General features: G+C 41.7%; 1 long non-coding RNA gene across 1 annotated transcript; it reads right to left on the bottom strand.

Annotated features, from left to right (window-relative positions):
• Positions 1 to 1581: 1581 nt before the first annotated feature.
• On the bottom strand, positions 1582 to 10651 carry LOC139721156 (uncharacterized). Its single transcript, XR_011710208.1, has 3 exons — positions 10511 to 10651; positions 4171 to 4193; positions 1582 to 2090 (listed from the first exon to the last, which is right to left on the bottom strand). It is a non-coding gene; the product is annotated as an uncharacterized lncRNA (long non-coding RNA).
• Between the last annotated feature and the right edge of the window lie 183 nt (positions 10652 to 10834).

The raw sequence follows: 10834 nt of genomic DNA, 5'->3' as shown, positions 1-10834 counted from the left end.
CTGCAGGTTCATCCGTATTTATTGCAACTCTCGAGTTTCATGCAACCTCCATGAGGTGCAATCATCTGGCAATTGCCTGTAGTCAACCGCGTGAACTAGTTTCATTACTTCTGTCTAAAGGTCTTCCTTTGAGGATATCGAGCACTCTTCATAGTAGGATAGAATCACCGTGTGTGTGTAAACAATATATATATATATATATATATATATATATATATATATATCTATATCTATACCAGTTCCTGTGTAAAGTTCAGTTTGGTACAGTGGGTTAAAATTTGACCAAAATCTGGAACCTAACTTTGAAATTAATCATGGATTTCATGAAACTGATCTGGGTTTTCATATTCAAATCACCTCCAACTAAATTGTACACTATTCAGCAATTACTCATATCAATGACAATTTTATCTGATATATAGTTTTCAAGCTATCAAGCATCAAAAGTGGGAAATGTTTTTTGTAACACCTAGTACATATAGTATATAACAAGTTTTCTTGTACACTCGCACAAGAAATTTTTGTTTAACACACACTTGCAGACAGATTCTGCGTGGGATCAACTGGCACAGGCCTTTAGGCATAATTCTATAATGCTTGCAATTACACACACAGCGAAACACACACAAACACACACATGTTTAACCAATTCGTGTGTAACCCCGTACTGTACATTGTACAAGTATAATACATGTATATACATTATGTATATGTAAATGCATGTCCATACACAAACAAAAAAGTGGAAATGGATAATGCACACATCTTGGTCACTTGCAAGGCCACACTTATTCCATTGTCTCAATTTGTGTGTTCGCGAGTGTGTGTGTGTTTGAAATCATACTTCTCTCGGAGATTTTAGTTTTGCATTCTATTATGTCCTTTTTCATCAGTCTTTACAAGTCCTGTTCTACAAAGGTGAATGGACTGTACATATTATACATGTACACGTAATTAGACTGCAATTCGAATCTTGCTAGCGTAAAGTTTGACTACAAACGAGTCATGTTTTACAGTGTAATCCCGTTATAACAAGGTTCTCTGGACCACGTGTATTGGTTTTCTTTCATTATACACTTTTGTACTTGTATCAAAATTTTATTATAACTGAATGGTGAAATACATATACACAGATATTTTAAATGATAGTTTTTTGAGACCTGAATTTTCACTTTGTTGTATAGGGAATTTTAGTACCGAGTCTGTTATACTGGGAGTGCACTGTAGTGTTTTAAATAGATTGTGTCACAATTACAGCTGTACTTCTTTTTATTCAGGAACTTCCATTTTCCCTTCTGTTTATTTTGGATAAAGTAGTTGTTGGTTACTATGGTAATGAAATGCCAGATACATAGAACATTTCTCTGTTTCAAGGACCCACCGAGTTTCCCCTGCTTTAACTCCCACAGAATGACCACCTTACCTCCACCAAATGTTAATCATACAGTCACTCTCTCAAACACACACACACACACACACACACATACACACAATTGTCAGTCCACCAGTCTCCCATGGGCTACTCTTTCTACTTCTACGAAGCAGTATTCATACAAATGCACGAGATGTTTGCAGTCCAGATATTTTAAACACACTGGAAATGCTTTATTACACACTGATACAACAAGAGCAGTCCCTTAGATGTATTAGGGCATAATATGACAACCACAAGGGCACTGCACTCGAGCATAGAGTCTGGGAAAGTAACTGGTACAGTTCTTAAGTTGTTTCCAGGGAGGAATGTCTGAAAAGTTTAAAGAGATGGTATTGTTGAATGCATTGATGAAGTTGACACCATTGCACATCTGTGAAGATCCCGCCCCCAACAGCTTTCATCCTGGTGTGAACCAACTGACGGCAGACACAGACGACAAGGCAGAGAACACTGGTCACAGTGATTGATTGGTGATTCAGGACGACGGGTGACCCATGAAGTGACCACAGAGGTGAAGAATACAGAATCTGCTGAGATGAAGCCAACACCAGCACCCAGGTCCAGTCCTCAGGGCAAAAGTGCAATAACCTTTGGGGTGCCTGAGGAGACAGTCTACTTGGACCTGGCACGCATCTTTCTCCTCTTACGCTTCAGGCTGTGAATGAATCAAAATAAACTTTCTGTCAAAACTCAAAAACATACTTTTGTAAAATACATGTCTCTATCATGATTGGACATTATAACAGACAGAAATAAAAATTCACGTAGAAAACTGAACAAAAAAAAAAAACACCACACAACAACAACAAAAACCATAGCACACTGATATGCTGGAGAACACTGTAGGAAAAACAGAACTAATGCCAAAACATGCATGCTTTATCTGGACAGATAAACAGGCTGAGTAGTTGCTTGATTTTCAAGACAAGTATGCATGCTTGCTGGAGAATTTACATTTCCCTAAAACTTATTATCAGCATCTGTAAATTTGTAGTAAACTAGTATCTCACAAATGTGTCACTACTTTCTTTTACACTTGCCTCCTGTATACACATAACACGGCAGGGACCTGTAGAAGTATTCTTTGCTCAGAAATGCAATTTTTGTGACAGCACCCATGCCAGCTTGTTACCACTAAGACTGGCAAAGACACTTCACAGCTGACTGCCATGTATGGAAATACATGTAGCATGAAACAGGCACATCCATGATGAAATACAACATGAAAAAAAAACAAGAGACCCGCGGGTCTAGCGCTCACCTGAGTATCGCAAGTTCACCTTTCACGCAGTCACTAATCTAAATTATTCACAGCTCTACCAAAATTTGACGAGGCATTCTCAAGTGGAAGATGAAAATGTACAATAAGGGCCCAATTTTTTCAAGATTCCTTAATTTGGGGGAATTGGGGCCCCCTGGGGCCCTCTGGGTGGGGCATGGTGCCCAGTTTGATAAATTGAGATCCTGACCACCTAGGGATGCTACCTGCCAAGTTTGACAAAAATCCATCATGAGGTTTTCAGGAAGAAGATGAAAATGTACAATTCAGGCCCCCATTTGGACCCTTCCAACCACCCCCCTCCCCCCTACCCCCAAGAGGGGCACCCCTGGATCTCCTATGAACAAACTTGAAACTACAGTCATTAATGTACTCACTCATAGTATTATCTCAGCTCTATAACTTCTGATTCTAGAGAAGATTTTTAAAGATTCCTTCATTTGGGGGGTTTGGGCCCCCTGGGGGCCCCCTGGGCGGGGCATGGTGCCCATTTTAACAAATTGAGATCCTAACCCCCTAGGAATGCTACCTGCCAAGTTTGGTGAAAATGGGTCATGGGGTTCTCAAGAAGAAGATAAAAATGTACAATTTAGGCCCCATTAGGACCCCTCCTCACCCCCACCCCCCCCCCCCCCCTGGGTCCCAAGGGGGGCACCCCTGATTCTGCCATGAACAAACTTGAAACTACAGTCATCAATGTGCTAACTCATAGTATTAACCTAGCTCTATCACTTCTGGTTCTAGAGAAGAAGGTTTTTGCGGATTCCTTAATTTGGGGGGGTTTTGGGCCCCCTGGGGGCCCCCTGGGTGGGTCATGGTGCCCATTTTAACAAATGGAGTTCCTAACCCCCTAGGGATGCTACCTGCCAAGTTTGGTGAAAATGGGTCATGGAGTTCTCAAGAAGAAGATGAAAATGTACAATTTAGGCCCCATTAGAACCCTTCCCCACCCCCCTCCCCTGGGTCCCAAGGGGGGCACCCCTGATTCTGCCATGAACAAACTTGAAACTACAGTCATCAATGTACTAACTCATAGTATTAACTTCGCTCTATCACTTCTGGTTCTAGAGAAGAAGATTTTTACAGATTCCTTAATTTTGGGGGGGTTTGGGCCCCCCTGGGGGCCCCCTGGGTGGGGCATGGTGCCCATTTTAACAAATTGAGTTCCTAACCCCCTAGGGATGCTACCTGCCAAGTTTGATGAAAATCGGTCATGGGGTTTTCAAGAAGAAGATGAAAATGTAAAAAGTTTACGCACGACGCACGACGCACGACGGACGAGGGACGAGGGACAAGGGACGACGGACGACGCACGACGGACGCCGGACGAAGGGCGATCGCAATAGCTCACTTGAGCCTTTGGCTCAGGTGAGCTAAAAATGCTCTCTTGACGCAAATGTCTTATTTCAGGTATAAAAGCCTCATTTTACAAGCTATACGATGTAACCAAACTTACCGTCGCATGCGTTTCTTGCGCCACTGCATTGTTCACATCCAGAACAGCACATAAAGAAAGAATAAGAGAGAGAGAAAAAAATGAGACATTTGAAAGGTGATGATGAAATGCAACATTGGCAAAAAAACAAAAAACAAACAAACAAACAAACAAACAAAACTCAGAATAAGTTTAAAGGGACTGTACACTGTGTACAGTACTGGTTGAGGTGAGGATTCAGGTTTATAACATTCCTAAGTGAGATAATGAGAAACCTCGTATGAAATATGAAAGAGCATGTAATTTTAAGAAGGATTCAATGTTTATTTGATGAAAATTGGTTTTCAAATGGCCGAGATGTATCCAAAGAAGTGATAATCATAAAAGGTGACAGGCCAAGCCTTCTATTAGTACATTGTATCTCTGTTTCACCTTGTTTTTGGATATCTCAGCCATTTCAAAACCGATTTTCATCAAATAAACTTTTGATTCCCTTAAGAATTGCATGCTCTTTGACATCTCATAGAGTGGTTTCTGGATATCTCGCAAAACGTTAACAACTAAATCCTCACCTCAACCAGAACTGTACAGTCCATTTTAATGACTGAATACTGGGGGGTTTTACCCTAGATACAGAATGTATACATACAAATCAGTAGTTTAAAAGTAAGGGTGCTCGTGTACTTTCACACCTCCTTGTCAAATGATCGCCAAACATGCACAAACTCACCCTAGTTATTCAAAAACTTATCTTTTTTTATCTAAAATAATTGTATCTGAGCTTCTAAGGTCGAATAGAAGTTAAGTTTTACCAATAACACTTTCACAAGTGTCAGAAAATCTCGATGGCTTGAAATGCTGCTCTGTACACAAGCAATCTGCACAGTATAAATATATTTAGCGCACGCAGCAAGGGACAATCATTTGATCTGAATGTAGCGATCAAGTGGCTCTATGGTGTCTTTGAAAAGCTAAAATTTGTTTTTCCCTTTTTCCCAAGTCGTTTCTAATATCATTTTGTAGCATCTAGATACAAAGTGGTCGAGAACGTGCAGCCCCCTACATGTATCTTTCTCTTCCATCTTTTCCTCTCTTAGTTTGAGATATTTCTAACTTTCCTTGTCCCCCCCCCCATTATTTTTTTATGGGTTTCCTCTTGTCTTTAATTTCCTGTTCAATCTTACTTTCTGCCCAACTGTTCTTTGTTTCTTTCATGGATTATCTTTCCCTCCATCTACCTGTCCTTTCTTTCCACTCCAAAACCTTTTTCTTTCTTTCTTTCTTTTTTTGTTCCAAGGTTTATGCACTTGTCAATGTAATGACGCACCCCACTACCCCCGGACATGGGTGCGTCATGGTCATTTTTTGACTGACCACACGGGGTTTTTGACGCACCCCCACAGTCACTTTTTGACGGACCACACGGGGTTTTTGACGAACACCACAGTCACTTTTTTGACGGACAACACGGGGTTTTTGACGAACACCTAGGTCACTTTTTTGACGGACATCCTCGGTACATGTGACGCACCCCCGTAAATACTGAAAGGATTTTTGCATACGCTTTATTCAAGCAATTTCATTTTCTTTCGGTTTGTAAACACAATTTGTCAAAGTTTCGGCAAGTTTCCCTTACCCTGGCCCTGTATGCACCGTACCGTCATTCACCGTACATCACTCTGCTGCTACGATATTCCGAATGTATAATCAACGTGTGCATGCATCACCTGGCCATACATATGACTTGTCTGCAGATGCGCTGTATGTGCGTGGCCATTTCTAGTCCGGTTGAATGCAACACATGGACGATGTACGTTCGATGAGGAATAACGAGCACGCTGCTCACTTGCGAATTGCACAGCGTTAGCGAGCGAGTCGCGCACCACGAACACTCGACTTGCCTGCTATACTGCAGGTACGCGCAGTACGCACCACGCAACGGTATACCAGAGATCGTATACGGAATTCCGTATACGATCTTTGATTTGCCTGCCTTACTATTTAGTATTGTGAGGTTGAAATCTTTATATCGCTAAACAGTCCGTCTGGCTTGAGATTGAGTATGCGTGATTTCATGAGTTTGTTGGAAAGAAAATGTGAGGAGAAAGGGTGGCTTTTAAGTCATTTGCTTGCCAGATTCGGGCAAGCATTTTTCCCTCTTAGGCCTACTCCAAAACGCTTCCCGACTTTGATTTTCACTTGCCGCGGGATCGCGCTCACTGTAAATTCACTCGCGGTACGTACGTGTATCCGGTACTGGTAGCGTGCAAAAATGCGTGCAGTTTTCCATAGCCAAGTGCATACCATGACGCACCCCTCGGTTCAGAATAATGCGTGTTATTTTCCATAGCCAAGTGACGTACCATGACGCACCCCTCGGTCAAAAATTTGACAATGATGGGATTTTGACGCACCTCTCAGTCAAAAATTTGACGGACATAGCTGGTAAAATGACGCACACCTGGGTCACAAATTTGACGGACCAAACGAGGAAATGACGCACCCATGTCCAGGGGTAGTGGGGTGAGTCATTACATTGACAAGTGCATTAGGCCTAATAAGATACCTTTTCTGAAGTCCGTTTACAACCTGTATAATCTTTTTTTATCTTTCCATCCTATTCGTCTTGGGGTGCGTTTATCAACTCCTTTTCTCGGCAGAAACAGGTTATCCAAACAGCTTTCAAGGAATTTTTACGAGTTGATAAACGCAAAGCTGTTTTGATAGCCTTTAGGAAAGCCTTTTACGAAAGGGTGCGTTTATCAACTCTCCTTTCTCGGCAGAAACAGGTTATCCAAACAGCTTTCAAGGAATTTTCACGAGTTGATAAACGCAAAGCTGTTTTGAAAGCCCTTTAGGAAAGCCTTTTCGAAAGCCCGAAATTTGTGACGATCCAAACAGGTTTCCTAAACAGGTTATCAGAAACCTGTTTGTAAAAGCCTTTCGAAGTTGATAAATGCAAAGCTGTTTTGAAAGCCCTTTAGGTCGCCCTATACTGCGGTTGCGCAACCATGCGTTTCCAGTTTCTGAAAAGACGCGCGCCACGTAAAGTGCACACGAGTACGTGTACACAGGTGTATACATACAGCTGTGTGTAATGCACGCATATGCTTGGAACAAGGAGATGTTTCTCTCACCAACAAGGTTTGAGAAATAAAATAACAACAGTCTCATTCCCTTTGATCCCATGTCTCATGCCGCTACTCAGAAATATTTGAAGTATGTGCTAAACTGGAGCTGCCTCACAGATAGGAAGACAATTGATTCATGTGGCATTGTATCATGACTCCTCACTCTCAAAGGAAGATATGTCTTTATGATGGTAATTGCTTTTCGCCGTCCCTTCTTAGAAAACAAGCGGCACATTAATAGTACATGCAGTCAGGGCTTTGGAAAGGGCTCTCGAAAGGGCTATGGAAAGGGCTACGGAAAGGGCTATCGAAAGTTGATAAACGCAGCCGACGAAAACAAGCGGCACATTAATAGTACAGGGAGTGGACAGGGCTTTCGAAAGGGCTATGGAAAGGGCTTTCGAAAGGGCTATGGAAAGGGCTTTCGAAAGGGCTATGGAAAGGGCTATGGAAAGGGCTATCGAAAGGGCTTTCGAAAGTCGTTTAAACTGGGGAAAGTTGATAAACGCAGCCTATGCTTTTATCTAATTTTGCTTCATCTCTTTCTAATTTTCTACCAAGTAGGCCTACTTTTTTGGTGTTCAGTCTTTTTTTCTTTGCTTTCCACTTTTTCCCAAACACATCCATCACTCCCCTGCTTTCCTTTACGATGCAAGTTTTTCTTTATTTCCCTCCATTACCTTTCATTTTTATTCAAATGTACTCTCTATTTTGTAAACCATTTGTTTCATTTTTTCCCAGTTTACCTTTTTAGTATTTTTTTCATTTCTTTTCCTCCTTTCACTAGAGTCTATCCTTTCTCTCTAGATTGTTCTGTAGATATTCTTTCACCATTGTCTTGTAACCACATTTTTCACAATCTTCTTTCATTCACACACACACACACAACATGAACAACCCCAAACCTCAACTAATCGCTACCGCAAGACTCGGCAAAAGGTGAGGAAAGGCAGAAAAAACAAAACAGGTTTGTCTTTTTACAGATACCATAGACATGAAAGAAGAACTTGCTGTGATCCTTCAAATATGAGATCACTGCATTCAGATCAATCGCAGCACTCGCTACTGTGCCGTGAACATGTTTTGTTTGTATCTAACAGTAGACACCGTGCGCTGCCTGCTAATTAAAGTGCTACTGAGCAACAGTTATCGCAGAGCGTACTGGCTGCGATCGACATATTCTGACAAATGAAATGAAGGGTCAAAATGGTGAAAATTCCATTTCACTGGACTTGGATCTCACTAACATGCAAATTTTGTTGGCTGTTGGATATTTAGTAGGGCGTCGGTAGCGCGATGCGCTTTTTCATCCCCTTCGAAATTCACGCAAAAGTCGCGAGTTCACAAGTCATCTTTGACCTAGATTTTCTAGGTCTATATGCATCTACAGAACATAAAACTACTTCAAAACATTTTTTACAATAAGAGAAATCTATCATATTATCTTCGATACTAAATGATATCACGAAAGTCACATTTTGAATGCAAAAGCGCTAGCATTTTCAAATAAACTTACGACTACCAGATGCGTTCAGTGCGTGTTGGGCAATGGGCAAACGTAGGGCGCGCGTTCGGTCAAAAAGTGGACCCACAATTTTGGCTTAAAATCACCTTTCAGGCATTTTCGCGGGTTTATCCCGGGAACAAATCTCCATAAATTTGGTATCATATGAAAGCTTGTGGTGGTCTCATTCTTCTCGTCCTACGCCGAGTTTAGATATCAAGACGTATTGGTACCTAAATTCAGATTTAAGCCTAAACATCGCTACAACTCGGCTGTTCCGTCCGACTGTGAAACTGGCCATACCGGTGTAGGAGGATTCAATGGTGCTGAATCCAAAAATAGCATTGGTTTTTCGCTTATTCCCCAGGATAAACCCGCGAAATAGCGATTAAGATACCCTTGTCAGCATAGTAACAGCATCAGCGAACTAAGCGAGGCGGGGCCTACAAGTCTAGACACGTAGTTACACGCCATGACTCGTGGTTACGGCGCGCACTTACGCGAAGCTCCATACAGTCGAGTCGGTTTTGCATGCATAGGTACGATGTTCAGCCTCCGCAGAGCTGCTATAGCGCACCGCCGGTACGTAATGTGAGTACCGGTACATGTGCGCGTCTTCATGTACACTGTACTACATATCGCACATGCACCACTACTGTGTGCGCTTTTACTCCGCCGCGCTGTTAGACCTACGTTACTTGTGATACGTTTGTATGTATGATGGGTCATCGGTCTCGTAAACCCGTGTGTACAAATCGCGTGCGAGTGCAAGTACATGTGCGTGCCGCGGGATCGAAGCGGGCCTCGCACAGCTGGCTGGGTCGGTGTGTGCTAGCTGACAAGGATGCGCGCTTAGCCTTAGAAACACGCGCGCTTTGAATGTGATAAACGCAGTGAATAGCACCGCCCACTGGAGTGCGCTTGACAGTGAATTTCATTACGCTCGCGACCCACTTTTTCGCCAAGGTTTTGACAGCGTGAGGATGAAAAATACCCTGTTTTTATTTGCTCATAACTTCACCATTATTCATGATTATGGTGAGAAATTTTGCACATGTATTATGTTAACTATGGACATTATGGATATGTATGTTTTAGTGTGAAATGACTTGTATTTCTCCAGTTGCAAAAATCTACCAGACACCCTATATTTAGACTCAGACTCAGAGTGAAGTTGTGCATGCATGTTTGGGAATCAACTGACAAACACTAGCGTTAAATAGTAAAATTAAGCAGGTGCAAAAGTACACTAGCGCCGAAGCAAGCCATTTGCTGGTGAAATAGGACACTTTTAAACGCGCTTAAATCTGTTTCTTTTTTCATCGTAGGCTCTACAGAGGTCAGAGTCCAGAGACACCACTCTGTTGACTCAGGGCGCTCCCACAAAACTGTGTGAAGGAGCTTACAATCATGACAACCTTGTAAGTAAAACAGATCATCTCTAGATCTATTTATGACATCGTGGAGAAGCTGAGAGAAACGTGAGAATAACCAAGGTCGCAATGGTCACCCAAAATATCAGAGTCATTTTGAGGTCAATAACTGTGTGTAGAAACTAACGTTAGTTTAGTACCCAAAGCCCCTGGGGCCCCGTACTCATGATCATGTCGCTGTCGCGCTACAGCATTCGCTTTTATGGAACACATCCTCACACACACACAAATCAGCAACATCCCAAAAAGTACATCAGAAAGCATAATTTCCTTCTTTGAAACAGTTTCCTCACCTTGTCCCTCATACTATCTTCCTTTTAAATGAGAAGTCGTCAAATGTCAAGGAATGATTGCCTTTCAAAATGAGTGATTTTGACAGATTTTAGCAGTGAGCTGCCACAGGCGTCAGACACCACAAGCAGCCACCTTGAAAAGACTGATCGATTGTTGGCGAGATAAATAAGTTATTTACATTAGATATTTGTAATTAAGAAGCAAATTTTCAAGACATTTATACCTATTAAAAAACAAAATAAAATATTTTGATATTGAAAACTATTTTTTTTAAGTTACAAATACACAATAAAATATCTTTGCAACAAAATATAAGTTCTTCT

The sequence above is a fragment of the Diadema antillarum genome, unplaced genomic scaffold (genome assembly GCF_040938485.1).
Source record: "Diadema antillarum isolate AM-2024a unplaced genomic scaffold, OU_Dant_1.0 scf00000139, whole genome shotgun sequence".
Taxonomy (NCBI): domain Eukaryota; kingdom Metazoa; phylum Echinodermata; class Echinoidea; order Diadematoida; family Diadematidae; genus Diadema; species Diadema antillarum.
This window is presented reverse-complemented; position numbering and strand designations above follow the sequence as displayed.